The 25,730-nt window shown below is 33.5% G+C and overlaps 1 long non-coding RNA gene across 1 annotated transcript; it reads left to right on the plus strand.

Moving 5' to 3' along the window:
• Positions 1 to 18,372: 18,372 nt before the first annotated feature.
• LOC143232291 (uncharacterized) lies at positions 18,373 to 22,774 on the plus strand. Its single transcript, XR_013017481.1, has 3 exons — positions 18,373 to 18,543; positions 19,333 to 19,392; positions 20,529 to 22,774. It is a non-coding gene; the product is annotated as an uncharacterized LOC143232291 (long non-coding RNA).
• The last annotated feature ends 2,956 nt before the right edge of the window (positions 22,775 to 25,730 follow it).

Here is a 25,730-nt window from a genome sequence, read left to right on the forward strand (position 1 = left end):
TGCATTAGTGGGGTATGAAGCAGGCCAAAAATTTCAAGAAAAAATATGATGGTTTGGTTGTTCGCAGCAAGAAACTTGATTGTGATCGCTGTGCCAAATTTGATTTCATAAACATGAAGGGAATTCACGTATCAGTGAAATTAAGAAACTACAGTGTTGAAACATCAGGAAGGAATAAACCCGTCCAGCAAGCATCTCTCAGAAAAAATGAATGAACATTTTTCATCAAAGGCATACAATATATGTGCAATGCAATTGAAAGATCGTGCAGATGATGCAATTACCAAATCTCTAGATAAAATAAATTAAAAATATATTAGCTCTACAAGTAAAGTTTTTAATAGAATCTACAGTGTAGCTAAACGAAGCAGGCCATTTTCTGACGTTGAAGATGAAATTGAGCTACAAATAAAAAAATGGGTTAGACATGGGAGTGGAACTCCATTCTCGGAAAACTGCTGTTAAAATAGTTGATCATATTGCAAAGAAAATTAAAAATTAATATTTACTAAAACAATTGAACAACATTTAAAATTATGTGTCATCATTGGTGAAGTTTCAACCATATCTAGTGATCATAATTTTTGTAAAGGTTGAAGATTGTGATCTGTCACCAATAATTTTTCTTGATTTGGTTGAGATGAAAGGACAGAACGCTGAAACTATATACACATTTCTATTAAAGTGTTTGCATTATGCAGGATTTGATAATGGATATTTGAAAAATAAGTTGGTCGCATTCTGCTCAAACGGTGCAAGTGTAATGCATGGCCGCAAGTCAGGGGTGAGCACTAAATATAAAAATGATTTTCCTGACAGCATAAGTTGGCATTGCTTAAATCATCGCTCGCAACTGGTTTTAGATGATTCTATCACTAATATAAAATAAGTGAATCACTTCAAAGTGTTAATAAATAAAATCTACACGATCTTTTACCAAACAAACAAAAGCCACATGGAACTTCTCAACATTTCGGAAGAAATTGGACTAGAAATTCTGAAAATTGGTAGTATTTTGGGACCAATATAGGCTGCTTGCAGTCTAAGATCAACACTTACTGTATGGCGTGCTTATCCAGCATTATACAAATATTTTTATACTGAGGTAAAATATTCAGAAATAGCTAGTTGTCTTTGCAACAAATTCTTCCTGGAAGACTTAGCAATAATGATAGATAGACTACACGAAATTTTTTGCTTTATAATGTCCTTCAAACCAGAAATTTAAATTTAGCGAGAGCTGACAACTAATAAAATGGCCATTGAGGTCTTTGAAATGCTCAAAGAAAGTAGGGGAACTTTTTAAAAGAAAATTGATGTAATCATTGCTTCTGACACCTTTAGGAATATTGAGTTTGTTGAAAACAAAAGATATGTAGGCCTTCCTTGTCAAAAACTACTGAAAGCAGTAATAAAAAATATAATTGATGGATTGTGATCTTTTAAAATAAAAAATAATGCGCAAGAAAATGACAATAAAATTCATTAACTGGTAAACATACTTGAACCAAATTCTTGGAATATTGATGAAGTTATTGTCCCTTGGAAAGCCGTGGAAGATATATTGTATGATTTCAGTAAGCTCTTTCATCACAAAATCAGCATTAATGATTTCCGTGACTATGTGGAAAATGCCCTGCGAAATCGCCATAATCATGAGATTCCAAGAACTGTACAAAAGGCTAAAAATATTATCAGTACTGTCGCTCTTAATTCGGCAGAGGCAGCGAAAGAGTTTTTAAGAATAAATATCATATATTCAGATAAAAGAAGCCACTTTACAGTTAAAAATGTGGCAAACTTGATGACAATTAATTTGATTGGCTTTCCATTGGATTCATGGGATCCCACGTCTTCATTTCAAACGTGGCTAAGAAAAATCCACACAGTTGATAACAACAGGATCAAGTGTGGAAAGAATAAAGATTTTGATGAAAATCAAGTGATGATTTGAAAACATTTAAAGCATGCTGAATAAATTATTTCAGTAAGATATTTTTGTTATTATTTTTCATCGCAATAAATGGGTGTGTGTAAAGCGAGATAGAACCGGTTGTTAATTTCTTTTTAATACCATCACTGTTTATAGACATTGTAAACTTTTTTTTTTTACTTTTCTATATACAGTAACCGTATTAAACAAGTATTAGTGTAATCGCATCTTCAAAATCCTACAGTTTATTCAATAATTTATGTAATGAGAAGGAGCTGAGCTGTTGCTACTAATCCACATTTCTTGAAATAAATATACAAAAAGAAAGCCATTATAGTTTAATACGTTTTGCAGTCTTACTTTTTCACAAGTACTATTTTGCAAAGTACATTTGATAATTAACATGAATTACTTTTACAGATTCTCATTGGAACTACAAACTTAATATGAACACTGTAATAATCAAATTATCTCACAATTACTAACACAAAACCCTTCTAAGTATTTACCAAATATTGAAAATAAAATACTGATGGTATATATATTTCCTCTTTCATAAATGTTTGATTTAAAAGTCAATTATTTTTCTAAACAGACAAGAACTTCTAGAAACTATCTATAAGTTAAACATAACTTCACTTTTAGCATACCTAAAGATATCACTTAGACAGGCAGTCTTGTGCCTAGAAAAATTTAAAAATAATATGAGCAGTCATGATGGATTGTATTTGAACACTGACCACACATTTGTTGTATATTACCGATAGGAAAAAGTGCTATCTCAAAAACATTTTTGCACACCTTCAATCATTATGAAATACTACAATTTATAAATGTATTTTTTTCACTTTTAAAACAAAAATTCTGTAGGAATAATGTATTTCTATGTGTTTTCTTACAGCAAAGCCACATCGGGCTATCTTCGGAGCCCATCGAGGAGAATCGAACCGCTGATTTTAGCGTTATAAATCCGAAGACATACCACTTTACTAGCTATGGTCATGTATTTGTGATACACATACATTAATTTGAAAATAATAAAGCAAACAAAACATTTTACCATTTACTATGTTCTTAAACCAACTGAGTTTGCAGTACCTATGAAATTTGATGCCTACACAAGTCATTCTAATATCCTACGTTTAACTAAATATTACCCAGGCTTCTATAGGATAATTTCTTTTTAACCGACACCAATTACACTTGTAACTAATATCCAGACAGAAGAAGCACTTAATATGAATATCTTGATAATCTTTCTAGACTGCAGAGGGTAATTCACAATCTGTGATAAGAAGCTGCATATTTGATCACCTTTCCCTTAATCATTCCCATAGCCAAAATCCTGACCCTCTCGTTGCAACTGAGTTGAAGTGGATTGATTCGCAAGTGCAGATGGTTCCTAAAATTCAGTAACCTCCAGGAGGTTTACACTGCAGGACTTTTTGACTCATATCTCTGCTATTCTGCAATTATAAAAGCACACAAGACAAGAAGTTTTAAGATTTCAAAGAAAGAAATATCTACAGTTTTCAATCATATTAATAAAGCGAGGGGAAGCTTGTTTGTTTGTTTTGAATTTTGCGCAAAGCTACACGAGGGCTACCTGCGCTAACCGTCCCTAATTTAGCAGTCTAAGACTAGAGGGAAGACAGCTAGTCATTACCACCCACCGCCAACTCTTCGGCTACTCTTTTACCAACGAATAGTGGGATTGACCGTCACATTATAACGCCCCCACGGCTGAAAAGGCGAGCATGTTTGGTGCGACCGGGATTCGAACCCGCGACTCTCGGATTACGAGTCGAACGCCTTAACACACTTGGCCATGCCTGACCTCGAGGGGAAGCACAATTCTAAAACAGGAAGAACAGACTACTTCATACAGTTACCAACTGCACATTAAAAGTAGTGATGAAGGTTAAACAACTCATCAATAATAGAAATACAAAAACAGAGCAGCTTATTGCAGCTCAGGTAGAAACCATTTTCAGACAAGTTATAATTTTCCTATGCTGAAAATTTATTTCCAATAGATACTTCCTTCCTTTCAAAAAATTAGCTATTCTTGTTTACTCCTGCTCTCTATATGCAAGCTTTTATTACGCATACCACAAGCCTTCCACACACCGACCCCTACTGGAATTGAATGATTCCAATATCTCTCATGCATATCATCATATGTCCCTTCTCCACCCATAGAAGCATTGTGTACTAGCGTGACGCCTCGACGCCTGTAACTTCTTCCATGTTCTTCTACCAAGCTATCAATTCCTCCTCTCACATGATTAGCTAGAATCCCACATTGATTAGGATGAGAGACTGCTGTGAGGGAAGATCAGATGTACACTCTGAAAGCATCCAAAGGATAACTTTGTACCTGAAAAGAGTCAGATTTGAAGAGAGGAACTAAACCACTTCTGATCCAGGTGTACTCTTTTCCAATTTGTGGAATGTGTAAGAAATCAGGGAGGAAATGAAAAGGAGCACATCGAACTGAGAAAGAATGCGATAAGAAAGTGATCCTAACAGAAGAAAGATAGGGTAACTCTATCTCACAATAAGTGGATAAACAAGCATGCGTTCTATGGTGTAGAATGACTGGGGTACGGTAAGCTGTACTTAGTAAACCAACTATCTCCAAAACCTCCTTGTAGGGTTTTCCCTTCAAACCCTAAAATCAAGGAATTTAGAAGTACTCCATTTTATGGGTATTACACACAATTAGTTCTCAGCTATCAATTCAGAAATTTAAGATCAGGTACCAAAAGAAAGTCTGTCACGTGCAATCAACTCCCGCGACCGTGAAACAGGTTGAGACCATCCAAAGGGCAATAACATCCATGCAACAACAGAGAATGAGGGAGAGAGAAGGGTAGAACTGGAACAATCCCACATATTCCTGCTGTGACCCATAATAGAGAAGGAAGAAATTGAAGGAGAAAGGTAGACAACCCGAAACCTGTGTGAAGACTTATGTTGATTGGTTCACTTGAAACCTAAAACTTGCTCACTGAATACCAAAATCCATGCAATGGTTGGCTGAGAGCTCCTAATCAAAAAGGTGAACTGCATTTTGACGTCTCACTTCATTATATTGTTAATGAAAAAGCAGAGAATATTACGTCATCTACACTGGCAGAACATCACCACTATACTCTGAACCAAATGATTATGGTCATCTTATGTAGAATCCAGCTAGGGATGGTGCCTCCATTGTCGACCTCCCCAGAGGCTTGAAACCGGTAAGTGATAAGAACTGCCATATTTCACTAAAAGAAAAGAGAGACTAAAAAGGTGTTGGAGAGCCCGGTACATTGATACTCGAGACAGTACAATGGCTGATCACAAAATCCTATTTTAAAAAGCAGGCCATACTGATTTATTCAATTGAGGCATGGCAGGAATAGGTAGCTATCCATTTCTGCGTTACCTATGAAGTTCATGGGTAGTACAGTCCAGGATGAGCCAATTTCTGAAGCAAATATCAAAAGGTTATTCTTCTATAAGTAATTTTGTAAAACATCAAATCTCAAAGGTAAGCGTACAAAACCATGAATAGGAAAGCACTAGCCAACGTGGCATACAGTTAAAGGATATCTAATCAAATACCACCCGCCACAGAGTAGGATTCATATAATGAAGATATGAAAAATGAGCCCCAAAAGAAAAGTATTAATGATGACTCACCCAGTGTCAGAGTCGCACCAAAGTCTGAAGTACAGCTACATGTGAAAGGCAAAATTCCGAAAAAGCCAACACCGTGAAATGCTGTAAATAATGGAACTTGAATATGTTTAAGATTAGTCCATACCCCCAACTTCAGGATTTCCTCCAAAGGCTGAAGAAGATGGGAAGTAAGACAAAAGGTTTGATGTCGGGTTTTATGAGAGGTAACACGGAACATAGTACAGTGAGAAGTGGACGAGGAGGAATAAGCCAATTGGATCAATCAACAAACCAATTGATGAGGATAAATGGGTAGTTCTCTGGACAAAGGAGTTTGCCACAGGATAAAGAGAAGGGAATAGGAAACCAACTTATGAAGCCATATGGACAATATAACAATGTAGAGTATGCACAGGACGTAGAAATCTATCCAAATTAGGATGGAGGTAGAGCTGGGAAGTACAGAGAATGGAAATAGCTAAACAGAAGAGTTACCCTTATGAGCTGCCAAGGTTATGGAAAGGAACAGCAATAGGTATGATTGTAAAGTGTGCAAGCAACGTCGATGGTGAAAAAGTCAAACTGTAGACACACACAGGCCAAAAGAAAAAGGAAATATGTCTTATAGAACAGGTAAAACAAAGAACACAGTGAATGAGATCGAATGGAGGTAATGTAAAGAAACGGAGGACCACATTAATAACCCAATATGGAAGGGCAGTTCGCTGTGAAGGGCGAAAAATCTGGAAAGATTAATATGGTAAGGACAGGTGAGAGGGAAAAGCTGTGGTAATGGAAAAACCGAAAGGTATGGAATAAAACTGCCTCATAGCCTGAAATCGAGGAGATTAAGAATCCCAGTCAAAATGCCAGATGAAAAACTCGAAGACACCACCAATAATAGGGTGATCAGCAGGAAATCTCTAAACTTGGTTCCATGTGTAAACAAATCTTCCACTTTTGCTGATACACTTCCATGATGAAAGGATGTATTGATTGAGCCAAATGAAAAGCTACATGACAGGGCCAGACAAAAGCCTAAAGAAGGACATATAATTATTGACTAGCATTGACGAAAAAGATAATATAATAAAGGAAGAAGTACAAGAAGAAATAACTGTAATTAGAGTAAATGAGGAAACCATGGTTGAGCCAGCCAGTAGAGACCTGGCATGGAGTGATATGGATAAAGGAAAATTACCCAATGAAGCAATCAAATAGAAGAATAAACATGTAGGAATTTGTATGACCATTTCTGGCTGAAGGCATCTGTAACCAAGGCCTGAGGATGAGATAATGAGAACCAAAAGATGAGTATCAGGTGATTTAAAGTAGTGTCAAATGCATCAATGCGAGAAAAACCACACAGATTACAAAACCAATGGAAAATGCGAGAATGAAAGGACCATTCCACTGGGTGAATCTTACTGGGGTGAGAAAGACGATCTGCCACAAAGGTGAAAGCACCCAGGACATGACATGAAATTCAACGAAAGTGTTGCATGTGGACTGAACATAGGAGATCAAATGTATGAAAACAACAGGATCTCTAGAGGGTATGGCCTTGGTGATTAATATAGGCCATTTAATTTTATACATATAAAAGCTGCAACAGATGCAACCTAATTAAGACAGCTTAGATATCTCTCTCTTAAAGAGACATATGCACAACCAACCAAAGAGAAAGACTACAATCGACTGTGTGAACACTAAGCATTCACCACCAACAAACATTTTTGACAACGTGCTGTAACATAGCTAAGAAAACTCAAACAACTTTTGAAAATATTTTAAGCAAGAATTAGTGTTAGTAAATGCTGTCAACAAATAAAGAAATCATAAAAAATATCTGATACTTTTAGTGAATTAACGTTACCAAACACTGTCAAACAATACAGAAAACATAAAAAGCATTTGATACTTTTGGTTGACCAGTGTTTGGAAAGATTGCCAAAAAATAAAGAAACAATAACAAAAACTTTAAAAACGCTTATTGGTATGGTTTGTATTATTATATTTTTTTCTTTTTGGAAATAATACAATTAGTGAGATTTGAGGAAGGGTACAATTATTTTTGCATAGGCCACCAATAAACTACTACTGCCCATGTAAATGGTGTTGAAACACCAAAAACCACAATATGAAGAGAACCTGGTAATTATTTCAAAAGGGAATCAGCACTGGTGTATAAAACAAACAACTGGTTTTTAAGCATTTCAATGTCAAACTCTATTTTTTAAACTTAGTTTCATAAACAATATCGGTTGATATATTATAGGCCTATAGATTGTTGTAATCAGCCCTCGATTTTCACTGGCGAGGCATTCCAGCAAAGTGCTTGCCTGTTCCAGCTCCCTGCTGCACTTCCCTTCAGATCTCAACTAATTGAAAGTGGAGTATCAGGATACGCAAGTATGTATAGTCCATATACCCGATTAGATGATCTCTTCTGAAAAACAATGAGGTTAAGTAAGGAATTAAATCTTGGGAGATAACACTTAGAAAAGGCATTGAGAATTAAGAAATAGGCATGTATATGCTATCTTTAAAAACTGATTAATTCACATTGTGAGGGCAGGAAGTAAGAGGTTTTAGAGAGAAAAGAGGGTCCATGGAATGAATAACTAGGAGTGAAACCTATGGAAGCTGTGTGGTGGGCTATATAACAACGAAGAACAGGGACTTGACACAGAATCTAAATGGATCTTAATGGGAATATAAATGTGAAACGAAGGGGATGAAAATCTATGTAAAGGAAGAGTTGCCCTCATGAACTACTAATGTTTTTGGAAGGAAGGAACAATCCTAATGAAGACCATATATGTGGTAGTAAAGGTTACATGAAACTTTGATGGTGAATAAGTTAGACATCCAAAACTTAAATTATTTTATATATAACAAGTGAATTAGTTTAACTTAATAATATTTTTATTTTGTACTTGGGGTCTCTATACTTTTGGTTTGTTTGTTTGTTTGTTTTGTCATGTAAATTCCTTAAGTTGAGAGCACTTTTAACCCTTTCGCTACGGGCTCGGTATAATATACACAAGTTCGTCTACACATTTGTGCACATTAAGTATTTTCACTATAACTGTTGATACAGCATGTGCATCTTCACAAAATTTGGTAAATGTTTAGTACAGTTTACAGATACTTTGTTTACAAAAAATAAGATGTTTAATAAAATATTTTTACTAAAGATTTGTTTGTAAATATAGAGTCTGGTTCGTTACTAGTCTGAATGGAAAGTGATTTCATGTTATGATTAAAAACTATTATTCGTCCCAGAAATCTCAAATATTATTTGCGTAATCTCTAAAACTTCTAAATACATTTCGAGCATTTGCTTTCAGTAAGACTTTATATTTCATGTAATCTTCTATACTGTAACTATGCGGGGTCTGTAACTTAACCAACCTCATAACCATCATAAAAAAAATTAGGAAATAAATATAAATTATGCTTTTTCGTGCTGGAATGACAACGTATTATAACAAGAAATTACAAATATATTTATTATTTTTTATTATATTGACTTTCCAATTATGCCTAGCTAACGTTACATAATTTGCATTGACGCATTGACGTGCACTCATGTTACGTATCCAGTAATATAGAATTGACCTTTAGTCTTCCCTGTCTTTTTAACAACCATAAGTGTATTTTGGATTGATCAGCAAACATAAAATGCAATAACCAGTTCACAAAACTTGTATTCTGGATGTATTTTTCATTGCTCGATCAAACGCCCTTAAACATGAACTGTCCAAAGGCATCCATTCATCAAATCTTGTACTCCATTGTTCAGAATGGACCAAGACTTCATATTCGTCTTCAACAATCACAATTATTTTAGTTGGATACCTGGACACATTTTACTTTAAAATTGAAACACAAATAGATTAAGAGACATTTCACAACAAGCACGTACAATCTGTTAAGCAGCTTATCAGTTCTAAAAATATTATCTTCGTAACAGTATAATCACTTTCTTCACTCTCCATACATAAGTAAAAATATTTAACAATTAGTAGGTAAAATCCAATAAGCACAAGTTCTGACATCAGTATAATTACTTCTTTTCCAGGAACTTTAACTTTCACGGACCTCACATTCCATATTAATTGGATTTATCACCACTTTCAACTTTTTACTTTCTAATCAAACTTCTATTTACACTTCCATTTCCTATAAAACTGTCTACCAATTTCAATTATAAAATTAACCTATTATGTAATGTTAAAAGATTATTAAAAACCACACTTTACAAATCAACCACGATGACATCATTCAAAAGATTAGGCAAACATAAATTAAAAACTTATGAAGTCATTCAGATCAAATTAGATGCCTATTTTGCATCTAATCATTATTATCTCAAAACAGTCACAGTATTCCATGACTGGCAAAAATAAAATGTTTTTTAGCACTACATATTACTAAAGTATGAACTAATTAATCATGTCATCGCGCATTAAATGCCTTTAAAAAATAGAAGGGCAACACAACCTCCGTGTGCATTAAATCTTCCTATGTACTTGAACTCGTAACTTTATTCTTTGACAGGAAAGACAAAACATGTGTACCAGAAGTGGGGAGATTGGGTGGCAATGTGTGAAGAAGTAGGTAGCTACCAGAAATACATTTTCAAATTATGAAAATGTTCACTTCTGAGACAATAACTCACATCCTCACACAAAAAGCTAGAATTCTATGCTGAAATGGTAGAGGGGCCAGTTGTAACCAGATGAGCCCCTACAAAAAATGCTCAAAGAGAAGCCCATAAAGAGTGTGACACCTGATGGCATGGGTTTTATAGGAGCATACCTATGAGAGACCACATTTCTTCTTGACCAGAGAATAAACTATGCCCAGAATGTGTGTGGGAGGGAGAAGTAAATGAGTCCCTTGTGTCACAGACCGAATGTGAACTTGACTGTCTAAACACTCGCACACAAGCAGTCAGCAAACCAATACAAGTAATATGGCTTGGACACGTTCAGATTGTATTTTGTGTGCTAACCTCTACTATACTGTACAGACTCGTTGGACAGATTCCAGCTGCAGGAGGAGAACACCCTAATTATGCAATATGGTTTTGTATAGTATGTTATTTGTGTGCTCACCTCTTCTCAACTAAATAGGTTCTGACTGCAGAAGAGCATATCAGATATGTATTATGGTTTTGTATAGCATATTTTTGTATAGTATAGGATATGCTTACCGCGAGTCCACTGAATACACTGAATGGGACAAATTGCAGCTGCAAGAGGAAAGAACTTTGGTTGTGCAGTGTGGTTTTCATGGGTGAACTACACTAGACTGAAAGTGTCACTATTGCCACACTTCTCACCATATTATACTATATCCAACCAGTAAGAATTATCTGTGGTCCACCACCCCAGCAGCTACAAACTGATAAATCAAGAGTCTCCTGTGCTTCTCCACAGAGAGGGTGGGAGGATTCACACTAAGGAGACCCAGAGAAGTGTCCAGATCCTCATCAGAGCTCCAGCCTGAATGGTCCTTTACTGTAAAACACTATTTTTAGAACCTAGTAACACAAAAAAGGGAAGAGAACACTTCTCTGGTGCTGGTTTCTTCCTGATAGTCTACTGAAAGTGTACGTTCTGAATCGGACAATTGAGTAAATATATGCCATGAAAATACCTCACATAGTCTTGCAAAATATCCCATCTCAACAATGAGCCATGGTAAAGCCAGATTGAATGGTATGAGTGCTTTCCTTTATCCTTAATTCCTTTATGCAGATTCTGGGTAAATATATCCTGGGAGGCAACACCAACTATTTGGTTGGATCCTATAAGATAATACTTAGTGTTTTCATACTCAAAATGGAAGTCACCTTGCAGGTGAACTATTCAATGTCTCAGTATAAATAACTGCATCAAATAGCAATTTTTAATTAGAAGCAGCAGAAAACTAAAATTAAAGATTTTTCTCAAACTACATACTTTTATGAAAGTTCTTGTCAAGATTTAAAATATTTTATTTACTGGTTTTATTACCGGATTAAAATTTAATGAGAGTTACATAACATGTTTTAATCTGAACCACATTGTTGTTATAGGGTTTAGGAACACCAAACTGTACATAGGTGCGAAACTAGGTCAAAATGATCAAATAGGTGAGAGACAGAAGAAAGGGAGAAAGGAGAGAATTTAACATGGTCAAATTCTGAGGAAGAAAAGATCGATCCAGGGAGAGATGAATACAAGAACAGTGAATGAAGTTGCAAGAAGCATCCACAGCATAGACTTTCAACAGATGGTAGTCAGAGACGTGAATGAGGAAAAAATAAGCCTGGAAAGAAAGATATTATAAAAAGTAAAAAGCCAATAGTTCCATTGGGTACACATGAAATTGTGCAAAATCTCACTAAGGTTTTAGTCAGACATAGAAGTCAAGTGAGGAAGAATGTAATGGAAAGGTCAGAGGAACAAACACCTTGTGGTACCAAGAAAAAAAAATGTCATGAACAAGGCTACCCAACAACTAGTAAGGGCAGAGATTGTCAAACCATGGATGAACAGCCAGGAAGAAAGGAGTGGCAGACGAATTAATGACACACTACCCACCACTGTCACTTATATACAAACACAGTGGAAAGGAATGTGACAAGAAGAACGCTACACAATCAGAAAATCCAGTCCAACTAGTGATGGATCAGGCAAATCTCATCCATCATGATGAAAGGAAGATATCCCTTGGTGAAAAAGAAATACATAGGAGTGAAGCAGGAGATGGAATACTGGGGAGAATAAGAAGGGGAGATCTGAATGCTAAGCAGACTAAGGCAATAAGATCTGACAAGGAAATGTCGTGTAAAATCAAGGATCCAAGTGAGGAGAGAAGGAAGAGAATAGGCTTTATAGAAAAAGGTAAGATCAGGCCTGGTTGTGAGCATCAACAGCAAGAGTTGTTGTTCAGCAAGCATGAGGAACAGGGAACCAGAAGAAAGGTAGCCTAAAATGGAGAAAGACGGAAAAGGCATCTAAAGTGATGTGATAGCAGAAAACAATAGGCTTTTATTGATGGAGTTTAGTCAAATTAAATCATTTTTACGAGTGGAGTGCTTCACGATCAAGAGCTTGGATCTTTGTCTTTTCTTACTTACATCAGTGATAGTTCGTATTATTAAAGTTTGGTGATTACATTAAATTTTGGGGTAATTGTATCTGTACTGAAGATTCTGAAGTATTAAAAGACTTAGATCAGATATTTGACTAATGACCTTTAAGTGTGGTAAATGGAAAGTAATTTGAAACCCATGTTTAATATAGATGGAAACCAACTTAATAACATGTACGAAGAAAGGCATTGTAGAATAGTGGTAGATAAGTCAGTAAAGCCACTTAAGCAGTGCTCTGTTACTAGTAACAAAGATAATAGAATATCATGGTGTATTTATATACATACTGATTACAAACTAAAACAGGTAATTACTTCTGATTAAAAAACAAATACTAGTTTGGCCTATCTTAAAATACTTTACACATGTTTAATCTTTTCACCTAAAAAATTATATGAACTTGTTTGAAAAGATTTTGAGAAAGTTACTGGGGTGGAAGAGATTTCTTACAGGAATATGTTAAGATCTCTTAACTTATTTTATTTTAAGAAGGGTAAAAGGTAATTTTACTCAAGTCTAAAAGATTACTCAGGATACTGATACTGCAATAGAATAAGTTTTGATTTCTTTGTGTTATATGCCACAGATGATAAGATAAAAGAATTAAAGGTCAACATATGCAAAAGACACACCAGGGTCCAGCTAGTTCCAGAAACTTAAACCAAAAAATTAATACTAGGGTCCAATTTCAACAGTTTTACTTTACTCTCAGGGTGAAATACTTATGGAATGAGTTGCTGTTGAAAATAGCGCTCCGATGACACAGCAGAATGGCTGCAGACTTATAAAGGATATGTAAAAACTGAGCTTAGATACACGTAGTGAGCAGAGCACAAATAGCCAATTGTGTAGCATTGTGTTTAGCTTTAAACAACAACCTTCTTCTCTGAATACCAAACTTACTAATATTTTGCATGCCCAATGTAATAACAGATGTGAAAATCCCCATTAATAAGTGAAGTTATTATTTAAAAGAGAAGATTTCGTAAATCTATTCTAACACAAGTTAATAAAGTTTGACCTTTTGTGTCTGTTGATTCTCTGTCTTTGGCAAATATCATTGTTAATTCCATACCCATGCGTATTTTCCATGACACTGGGACGACTAAACCGTTGTTGTTAGAAGGTGTATTGACTTTAAATTCGAATTATTCCACTACTGAGTCTGTTATTGCTTAGGGTAGTGAGGGTAGCTTTGTTACTGTTCCTCTTCATAACATTTGTTTAACATCAGACCTAGTTTCAGGACCAGTTGTGGTTGAAGTAAGACCTACTCTGCCAATTAAGGGTGTCTTATTATTGTTGAGAAACGATTGGGCTTAGGGGGGAATTGATACCGAATATGGTATGGATAGCGAGCCGATCACTGTTTTATCTAACGATGATTTGTTGAGGAGAATCCAAAAGTATTTCCTCCCTACGCTGTAACACTAGCTCAGGCTAAGAAATTAAGTCAAAATGAAATGATGGAAACGTGTTCAGAGAACGACATTACAGGGTTGTCAAAGACATTTTTTGAGACTGACATGGATCTTGTGAATGATTGTCCTACTGACGAGTCTTTGATGAGTGGCAATGATGGACGTGATGAACCTGGTTCATCTGGTAAAGTGCCTTTTGTTAGAAACAAACTAATCGATGAACAAGAAACAGATTTCTTCACTATTTAAATATTCACTCACAAAGGATGAACTGGAGAAAGTTCCAAATGGTTACTTTTTTACAAAAATTGTGTGTTTATGAAAAAATCAAGACCACCAAATGTACCAGCTTCTAAGAATGGGGTTGTAGTTTATCAAATCATTGTTCTAAAAACATATTATTTGGAAATACTGAAAGTTGCTCATGAACATTCCATGGGAAGCCACCTAGTTGTCAACAAGACATGTAATAAAATTGAGACATTTCTTTTGACCAAAAATCAGGCAGTATGTTTCTCATTTTTCTTTCCCTCGCTAGTACAGCTGTAAGTCTACGAATTTGCAGCCCCTCAGTGGCTCAGCGGTATGTCTGTGGACTTACAACGCTAAAAACCGGGTTTCGATACTTGTGGTAGGCAGAGCACAGATAGCCCGTTGTGTAGCTTTGTGCTTAATTCAAAACAACAACAGACAATAACAACGAATTTGCAATGCTAAAATCAGGGGATCGGTTCCCCTCAGTGGGCTCAGCAGGTAACCCGATGTAGCTTTGCTATACGAAAACACACACGCACACACACACACTTTCTAAAACTTGTCATACATGTCAATTGGCTAAAAAACATAATAAGAGAATTTCTATTACTTTTTTAAAACATATCTCAGAATTCAAAGAATATTTCAGTCATGTAATATTTGATCGTATTAAGCCAAGAACATAGCATTTATGTTTAAGCACTTTCACGTGCTGTGTAATTTTATAATAATAACGTTATTTGTTTTATATATTGTCATGATTTTTGAAATTGTATACTTCTTTGATAAAGTATTGTATTTAATGCATTGGTGGCGTTGTATATGTATATATAACTCCTTAGTTAAAAATTGTCTAACGCCAATTTTTAAGTCTCTAAGGAGGGAGGTGTAACATATTTACTGTTGTATATTTATTTTAGTGACCATACTTGTTTCTGTATAGTTTTCTTTATTTGCATGTGACGTATATTTTTGACTGTGTATTGTGCAAGTTCCGCCTGTTCTCGAAATTTGTAGAAGATACTTGAGCGTAAGAATCGCCAATGTACTACAAGTGATTGACAGTATTTTTGCCAAGCGAACTTTGATGAATGTTCTAGAGTTTCGTGTGATTCTTAAACAAAGCAGCTAGCGAGAGACAGAATAAAAGAGATTCTTATATGAAAACCGACGCGCAAATAAACAAAGAATATTATTATTATTGAACAGCTACAACCAGTGTGCTATAAGCCTCGGAAGCTGTAATCGTGATTAACGTCTATTCATTAAAAAACTATAGAATTTGACCAAGAACGATCATAGATTTATAACATAAGATGTTCATCTTCAGTGAATTAACTTTAAACGCTAATATTTTTACGTGGACACCAAATATCTTCACCGGAAAAATAACTTGTAAGAGTTTGAGGCAAATCAAGCTAACTAGTATGAACGAGGTATAACAATATCAACGCTGAATTAATTTGCTCATCGTAGATGTGGGTGTTTTTTTGTTTTTTTTTGCTTTTAGCAAAGCCACATTGGGCTATCTGCTGAGCCCACCGAGGGGAATCGAACTCCTGATTTTAGTGTTGTAAATCTATAGACGGGGGGCGGGACACGTCGTCGTGGACCTGGATCGTCCATAAAAAGTATTCAGTTCTAGACCGGATATAACTATCAGCATTGGCTGTAAATTTATCCCAAAACGACGTCCCAAACATTAAAGACAGACTAATTCAACTATCCACCCACACTTTTATAAGAAATCTGTTAATAGAAATTCACTAATTCAAGAATTCACAAGTCTTTCAGCCACCCACACGCATGATAAACTCATGTGTCTCCCCTGAATCTAATTAACTCAACAAACCCTCAACCACAATAATGACACAAATTTAATTTCATAACCCTATTAGTGATTTAACCCATATACGAGATGCAACTCTTTGAGTTGGATATCAAGTTGGATAACAATGATTAAAAATGACCTTCTTTAGTCATCGTCAGGCTTACAAAGAAAGAGGTAACTGACCGGAAGCTGACCACATGTTTGGAAGGGGTTGTTGTAACTGAGTGTCGGAATTTAGAGGGCGGTGTTAGATGTTTGAATATATAATTTTATTTATTTTATTATATTAATAAAGGTATAAAAGCGTTCCTTTATATTGGTTTATTTTGGGTTTAAGTTGTTGTATAAGTAAGGCTTCTTTAATTTTGCGTTTGTTTATGTTTGTTTCTTTATTTAGTATTTGAGTGTTTTCTATGGTTATGTTGTGTTTATTTGACTTGCAGTGTTCGAAAACGTGTGAAGGTGACTTTTTATTTTCTTTGAATCTGGTTTCCATTTTTCTACACTACACTGACAAACACCACACTAACATTATTTATAAAATACAATGTGATAACTGCCACGACTTCTATATTGGAGAAACAAGTAGAAAAATTGAGAAAAACTAATAAAATTATAAGTAACTTTACTAAGTTTGTGGAATTACAGGATGATTCGCCCGATAAAAGAGAGACTAAGTTGCAATGGCATTTGTTACAATTGATGAAAGACGGCATTAGTAATGATGGACATTATTGGATTAAATATAGTGTTCTGATATGCATCAAAATACTTTTTTGTACCTGCTCTTGTAATGCAAAAAAGTTTCAATTGAAGTCCTCCCATAGGTTATTGGTAACTTGATGGTTTAAAATCTGGGATTCGATTGTCTTCGATAGACAGAATGAAGAAAACCCATTATATAGCTTTGCATCATGGAAAAAAAAAGTCGTAATGTTTGTTGTAATAGAACAAAAGAGTAATGAATTATACAAACATTCTAGCTTCTATAGGTGAACAGTTTTTACTTACAGACAGTATGAAGTTTAGTAGTGTTGCAGTTTTGCTGCTGAGTTGAGCTGCTTTGAAAGGGTACTGCGAAATGTATTTAGGAGATGTAGGTAGCGATTTTATTCGAAACTATTATTGACAGATATTGATGAAAAATAACCTTATGGAATGCATTTTATTATGTGGTTTAATTTTACCCTTACTGACTAAATTATTACTTTTGCTAGTTAATTGGCACCTTGTTACTTTACCGTGGAGTTTACTCTCTTTCATTGTTCCAGCATTAGCAATTCAGTAAAATAACCGTAGTGCAATCTGTTTGCTAGTTCAAAATAGTTAAGAAATTGATTGTGATTTCATAGCTTCTTTAAACATTTGTCACTAGTAATGACGTGTGAATGTATCTTTGCTGAGGCTTCAAATTTATTCTAGGTGATTTTCTTGCGATAGTTTTTATTTATAAATTGTATAAACATCTATTTCAGTTAATAAAAACTAGATAGTTGCGAAGTAACTTTGGATAACAAACAACAATAAAACATGTAGAAAATGTCGATTATTTAGCGAAACTTTTTTAATTTTTTTATTTGGTTTTAGAGAAGTTGGAGTTTTTTATTAATTTTATATTTGGCCAAGCGTGTGAAGGCGTGCGACTCGTAATCTGAGGGTCGCGGGTTCGCATCCCCGTCGCGCCAAACATGCTCGTCCTTTCAGCCGTGGGGGCGTAATAATGTTACGGTCAATCCCACTATTCGTTGGTAAAAGAGTAGCCCAAGAGTTGGCGGTGGGTGGTGATGACTAGCTGCCTTCCCTCTAGCTTTACAATTCTAAATTAGGGACGGCTAGCCCTCGAGTAGCTTTGTGCGAAATTCAAAAACAAACAAACAAAAACAAACAATTTTATATTGTTTACTTTAAAAATATTATATGTGGATTTTGTGTGTTTAAAAGATAAATAAAATCTTTGTAGGATATTTTATTAATATTTTGCTATTTACTCTCTTCAAAATATAATTACAGATCTCGTGTTTTTATCTTTTGTGTGAGAGATTAATAAAATATTTGTGTGAATTCTGTTACTCTATTTCTATTAGTTAATAAATTGAGCCGGTTATTTCATATTACTGTGGTGTAGAGTGAATGCACTACGAGCCTAAATTTACAAGTTTCTCAATGTAAAACGTGTATTGAATATAATTTATCCGTAACGTGGTGTTGTCGTTATCACGACACGAGTATAACTTTGCGGTTTTTACATTCTCTTGTTGTATTTGATATTTAAAAATCGAATGTAAGTACACGTTTAAAAATTCATCCTAATTGATTTGATTTTTTATATTTTGGGAGATTATTACCATTGTTCTAGATAAATCTAGTCGGACTGAAAAGATGCAGCAGCTAAACAAGAGCAGCGTTACCGATATTTCAGACTCGACGTAAACATCGCGGCGGTGAGAAGGCTAGAGTAGAATATGAAATTATAGAGATAAAAATGAGCGTTCAACACTTTCTTTTGAGGAGAGGAAATTAACATTAATAATTCTCTCATTTCCTTGTACCACAAAACTGATTACAAGTATTAATGATAAAGTAATATGCATACACTGACTATTTTGTCTTATCGTTCTGAACTAGTTTTCTAAACTTTAAGTGTTTGTATAAGACGTTTATTTTCGAAAAATGTATTATGATGAACTTGTATTTTATTTATAATTGGTAATTTATTTTTAATAGCATTTTTAAAAGAAGTATTAATGAAACATTACAAATGTGTTTCATAAGAATCATTATAAACTCGTATTAGAAGCTCTTACAAGTGTCATTTATAAAAATAAAGAGAAATGATAGACCCCCCTCTCAATAAACGAAATTGTGGTGCTCTTGTTTATAATCTCAGAATTTCCATGATTAGGTCTTCTCACCCAGTATCAAACAGTGTACATAAATGAAATACTAGGCATGATTTTTTATGCTGAGACAAAGATGTGGATTATGGTAGAAAAAGTTTCATCAATGTGATTTTTGAAACCCGTGGCATGTCATTTGAGTTATATTTGTTTCAAATGTTTGTTTTTCCTAGAGTTTTCAGGTGTATCAAACAAAGCATGACATGAAACTGGAAGACATTTAAGTAAATCAGGTAAGCTGATTGTCTTCTACATAATTAATCTCAGAAGTTCCAAGTGATTCACAAAAACTCAATATTTTGCAGTGTATCACAAAACATAAATGGGAAAATTAATTTTGAAATGGACCAAAATAAACATTATTTGAATTTGAAGGGTAGTAGCAATTAAAAAATTTAAATATCTTTTAATATAAGTAAATACATAAATGTTTGGAAAAAGCAAGAACGCAGAGCTTTAATCATAAATAATCTTATAAATCATTTTACTTAATGATAAAGCTTTGTTGGTTAAGCAAGCTATATTGACAGAAAAAAAAGGTGGGCTGCACGTTATATAATTTATGTTATTTAAAATAGTATTCTTTATAAAATGTTCAGTTTATTTTTAAAGACTGTTTATTTTTTTTCCAAATTCATTAGTATGTTATAAACCACACTCCATTTTATCTACCTAATAAAATGGAAGCTTATACAGTCTTTCAGTACTTTTTATATCTGTATAGCAGCTGTGTTCTACTATTTGATAATTTCATTAAATGACACTTGTTTGATATGTACATTTTGCATATGTATATATTTTTGAGTATTTTTTGGTTAATACCTTTCCACGTTAGATTTATTGTGATAGAATTTTGTGCATGTAAAACATATTTCTGCTATTGTATTTTTTTTCTCAATACTATTACAGCTTTTTGAAGTGATTTCTATAACAAATTTAAATTTGTTTATCAGTTAGCATGACAATTTTAATTGAACAATCTTTTTTAATTTTTAGATTTAGTTTTGAATTAAAATTATATAAGCTAGTCTGAATAATATAGGCATTAGGCAGCTTGTCAAAGTTTTTTGTATCACATTTACAAGTAGTACTTTTTTGTTATATATTATATATCGCAAGATGGACATTTCTTACTTCACAGTTTTATGTTCAGTTTAGATCTTTGGTATTTACCAAACTTTCTTACTTAATACATTTTATGTACTTATTTGTACTTCAACTTATCTAAGTTTATAAATATTTTAAATGCAAAGGAAGCTTAATCAGCATGTATTGCTGGTTACTGGTTGTCAAACTTGAATTACTTTTTCTAATTTAGAATTATTAGAAGCAAATGTTTCAAAGCATTCTCATATGTTTGCTTCATTAGTACCAACCCAAGAAGTTTTGGAGATTAAACAAAGAGACAGTAACTTTAATGATGAAGCAGCTGAAAGGTAAAGTTAAGGAAACCCGTAAGGAAAGGAGAGAAAGGAAAAAGGACAATCTAGAAAATAAGAAAAAATTTTGTACAATAGCTTTACCAGTTCTTTTTGTATTTGTTGCTCTGCTAATTCTATATGTGTATATGAATACAAGACCAAAGTCGAAAATGTAGCATGTGTGTGTGTGTGTGTGCCAACCAACATTCCATTTTTGAACTTGGAAGAAGCAAAATGTCATCCTAAACATTCTGTCCAAGATTTATTTTCAATGATGTCTTCCACAACTTATTCAAATGAATGTACATAAATACATTTTATAACTCTTATTGTTTTCATTATTAAAGTATTATTATTGATATATGATGGAAAATTTTTATTACCAGAGTTGTAGTTCTTATCAATTATTTCTTAACTTTAATGGCTGTAAGAAGGGGTTAAAAATATTAATTTTTTTAATGTCTGTTAAAAACACAAACAGCACATTCATGTATATTATAAAATCAGTTCTGCTTCATTTACAACTTTCAGTGTTTAGTTTGAAAATATTAAGTCGATTTTTGATAACTTTTTTACTTGTTTTGTAGTTTGCAGTGTACAGGTATGAACTTGTGTCAAACATAAAACTGGAGTAGTGTGTTATGTTTTTTTATGTTATTTAATGTTGATATATGCAATTTGATAACTAAAGATTATTTAAACAGGTAATTCCTGAACATAATTGTAGTACACTTTATTGAGTATGCTTTAACTTTTGTAAAGTGATTTAAAACACTTGAGGTATATCAAGGTATATAAGAATAACTTTTTAATCTGGATTTTTTTTTCTCATGGTTAATATCTATGTTAATCTGAAAGGGATGAAATAATTAGTATATAAATAAAAGGTAACTATTCTGAACCACCTTGTGTAATTACACGACTATTGACAGTTGAAAAGTTCAAATAATAATTGTTTTGTCACTTGTTTTTCATGTATAATATTGCAAAACAGATGAGAACCATTCAGACTGTAATCTATTGTTAGTTACAGTACATACTCTAAAAAAAAGATTAGTATGAAGTGTTTTTTTCCTAATAAGAAAAATGTCAAGGTTTTAAATAGTATTTTGTTTAAATCTGTATGAGGTACATGGTTTGATTTTATGCTGTAAGCAGGGTGTTGAATACATATTGCTTTATGCTCAGGCAATAAGTTTGTTTTTTTTTTTGCATTTTTCTTTCTACTGCATTGGATAGATTTATAGGGAGCCATGCAATGTCCATAACATTTGAATTATGGAAAGCTACAGTACACAAAAATTTTTAAACGTGCGTACCTATAAACCTATAAGTGTATACCCAAAACAATATACACAGTCTCTTTCATTTATAAACCCCAGTTATGTATACACAGTAAAAATGTATTAAAATTAATGAAAATATGTTAAATAAATCTTGTCGAAGTAGGATCTCAGTAAAATGTGAAAGCCAGTTCAAGGGAAAAAGTGTGTGACATAATGGTTACTAAAAGTGTTAAAACTATTTATATATATATTAAATACCATTTTAGTCTTTGTTAGCATTAATATAAACCAGAATTTCTTTGTTGTTTAATGCTTGGGGTATGTAATATATATACTATTTTAAAATTCTAATGATTAAATGTTAAAAGCTATAAAATACATAAATAATTACATACAAAGAGCTTAGATTTGGAATATGGTATACACTTTCTTTGACAAAATTGAGTTTTCAGTGTGATTGTATTGATTGTGTTTGCTGTTAAATGAAAGCAAAAATGTAGAAGTTATATTCTACAGTGTTGGAAGGTAGAGAAAGTAGATTTTTAAGAAGGGTAACTAGACTTTTCTAGCATTTTGTCCACTGGACAAGAAGTTTTTAAAAAATTCCATGCCCCTATTACGTAATGTTTAAAGTGAACTTTGTCTTTCATAGTTTGTTTATTCCACTCAGCAGTAGTTATTGATAAGTAAATGGAATCTCATAAGCAACCTACACAGGTGGAGTTATCTAAAATTTCAGAAATATGTGTTAAACAAACCACTTATTATTTGTGAAAAACATGACAGATGTGTAACTTTGTATGTTTTACTGGGTGTAACATCATTTATCATGTATGTCATTGTTAATATTTTTATTGAATTTGTCTTCAAGAGTAAGATGCATGTATACAAATAAACTTTTTTAATGTTAATTTCCAATCATAAAAATTCACTTTCAAAATCTGTAATAATTAGTTCTAATTAGATTTGAAGAAAGAAACAAGATTAATGTGTTTGACAAGTTGATAAATTGTCATATGCATCAAGTAACTCATGTAAAAGTTAGTAGTGTAAAACTAGAGGGAAGACAAATAATCATCACCACCCACCATCAGCTCTTACCATTGAATAGTGGGATCAATAATCACATTACAATGCCCCATGACTGAAAGTGCAAGTGTGTTTGGTGTGACAGGGATTTGAACCCCCAACATTAAGATTATGAATCGAGCACTCTCACCACCTGACCATGCTGATCCCATCTTCAAATTTATGCAAACTATCCTTTTGTAATTCACCCCCATGACTGAAAGAGCAGACATGTTTGGTGTGATGGGGATTCAAACCCATGACCCTCAGATTACAAGTTGAGCTCCTTAATTACCTGGCCATGCCAGGTCTTCCATATCAATATCAATCTTTGCATGTGCTGAATAATCACTCGGTGAAAAACGTCAGAATAATATTTCTTTCTGTGAGAAAATTTCATGAATAAAAAAGGGATTTCATCTGTCAACTGATTAGAATAAATATTTGAAGTTAAGAACATGAATATAAAAACACACAAAGACAGGAACGTGTATATTTGTTGTTGTTCAGTTTATACTTTTTTCATATCAATATTATATACATTTATTTTATCATGCCAAATAAATTAATTAGAATATCTCCCCTTTCACACTTTTTATTAAAATGACAATACACAGTATTGTCACACACACTACTGCTTGTTTAAAATGGGCCCGGTCTGGCCAAGCATGTTAAGGCGTGCGACTCGTAATTTGAGAGTCGTGGGTTCGCATCCCCGTCGCACCAAACATGTTCGCCCTTTCAGCCGTGGGGGCATTATAACATTTTGGTCAATCCCACTATTCATTGGTAAAAGAGTAGCCTAAGATTTGGTGGTGGGTGGTGATGACTAGCTGCCTTCCTTCTAGTCTTGCACTGCTAAATTAGGGACGGCTAGCACAGATAGCCCTCGAGTAGCTTTGTGCGAAATTAAAAAAAACAAACAAAAAAAACAATGTTTAAAAAGTGCTAACTTCTATATCTGTCTCTCCTTGCACTCAGTAGAATGACAGGGCATGGTAGCATCTAGTAAAAAAACATCCTGGGCAGCTACATAGTAAAACAGCATTTTAATGTGCTGGATGTACCCACTGCATCAAAAAATATTTTTGGATAGTGTATTGTATTCAGTCTCTCATGCTTAAAAACAAATGATGCAATTTTCATAATATTATACACATTCTAGACAGATGAAATACAGTTGTAAAGAACCCAGTAAACAATCATATTACACGTTTGGTTCCAAGAGATTAGGTTGGCTGTACATTTTATATTTTTACATCATTCTAAAAGTACTATTTAACTGTTTCAGTTTGGGTCTGGTGGTATGTCAGTACTGTAAAAGTGTTTGAAGAGCATTATTTCTTGTGAGAGGATGAGATATATTTTTTTATTTACAAATTGTCTGAGAAAGTGAACACAATTTTTGTTGTGCATTTTTATAATCCTATGAATAACAGTTTATTGAAAGTATATACAATTGCAATTAATATTTTTGTTTTGTTCTATAGGAACATGCAAAATAGTTTTAAAGTTTCAGTTCAGCTGGACTTGCTTTTTTGACAGTAGTTAAAAAGCTTTAAGTGATAATTGTATATAAAATTAGTAACATATGCTTTCACAAATTAGTGCAAACAAAATACATGTATACTTGTGAGTTAAATTTTTAGAATGTCTGATGATAAATGGCTGTTTACACACACCAAAAGACTTTCATTTGGTCCTGTGACATATGTGAACAAATGCGTATGGTAAGATGTACTAAAACAAAAACTCTTCTGTTAATATGGTACAAGACATATTTCCTTCCAGTTATTTGCAACACACAATTATTTCTTGGAACCAACATGACCATTCTAAGATAAATACATTTTCTACATACAAACAAAACAGCTTCAGATTCAATACAATTTTCTTTTATCTTTGTACAAGTAATTGCCATTAAAGATTTAGGCTATTTGATGCTTGTGTAAAACAACTTGATCCAGCTATAGCACACTTGGTTTCATTTTATTACTGTAGTATATTCCATACATGTGATCTCAGCAGGATTCTTGCCACATTGGTTTATTTTCAACTGAATCATTCTAACTAATTTCAGAGTTTTGGAAGATCACAGAGACACACTCTTATCTGGTTATGATGGCAGTATTGGATAACACTTGGAACAATCTCCAGTTTTATGTACTAGTAATTCTGTGTTTGATAAATGATAAATATCTATTTTTGTTCATTTCCTCCAATGAATATGACAAACCTCTAACATTATGTTAGCTCAATTTAAGTAAACCTAAATAAATTAGGTTTTTTCTTCATGCAAACAATATTGAAAGTATTTTAGAACCCATGGCATGGAGCTATGTTTGTTTTCAGTGAATACTGACAATTTAATATGTATCCTTCATACTGGACACAGGTTGTGTTAACCTTTTCACATTTTTTTTCTATTAAAGAAAGCTAACTTCCTTGTGTCTTGGGCACCAATCATTGATAATTTCTTCAGATATTTAACTCCTATTAAAAGTTTCTTTGGGCCTTCACCATCCTTCAGTGTAGTTTTTATGTCTCACTTGTTTTTAAAATAACTTTCAATGTCCTAAATGCCTAGCATGCAGCTTATCAGAAACTTAGATTTGTATCTGAGAATGATTATTCTGATATTTACTCTATATATCCTTGATAAAAAAATTTCTTTAAGCAGAGAATGTTTGAAAAAAATTTAATGTTTTGAGCAACTGTTCACCAAGATTGATGTGATCAATATTTAAAAAAAAAATTGTCAAAGATTTTAACATTCTGCAATGATTCTATTAACTA

Source organism: Tachypleus tridentatus, chromosome 11 (genome assembly GCF_004210375.1).
Source record: "Tachypleus tridentatus isolate NWPU-2018 chromosome 11, ASM421037v1, whole genome shotgun sequence".
In the NCBI taxonomy this organism is placed as follows: Eukaryota; Metazoa; Arthropoda; class Merostomata; order Xiphosura; family Limulidae; genus Tachypleus; species Tachypleus tridentatus.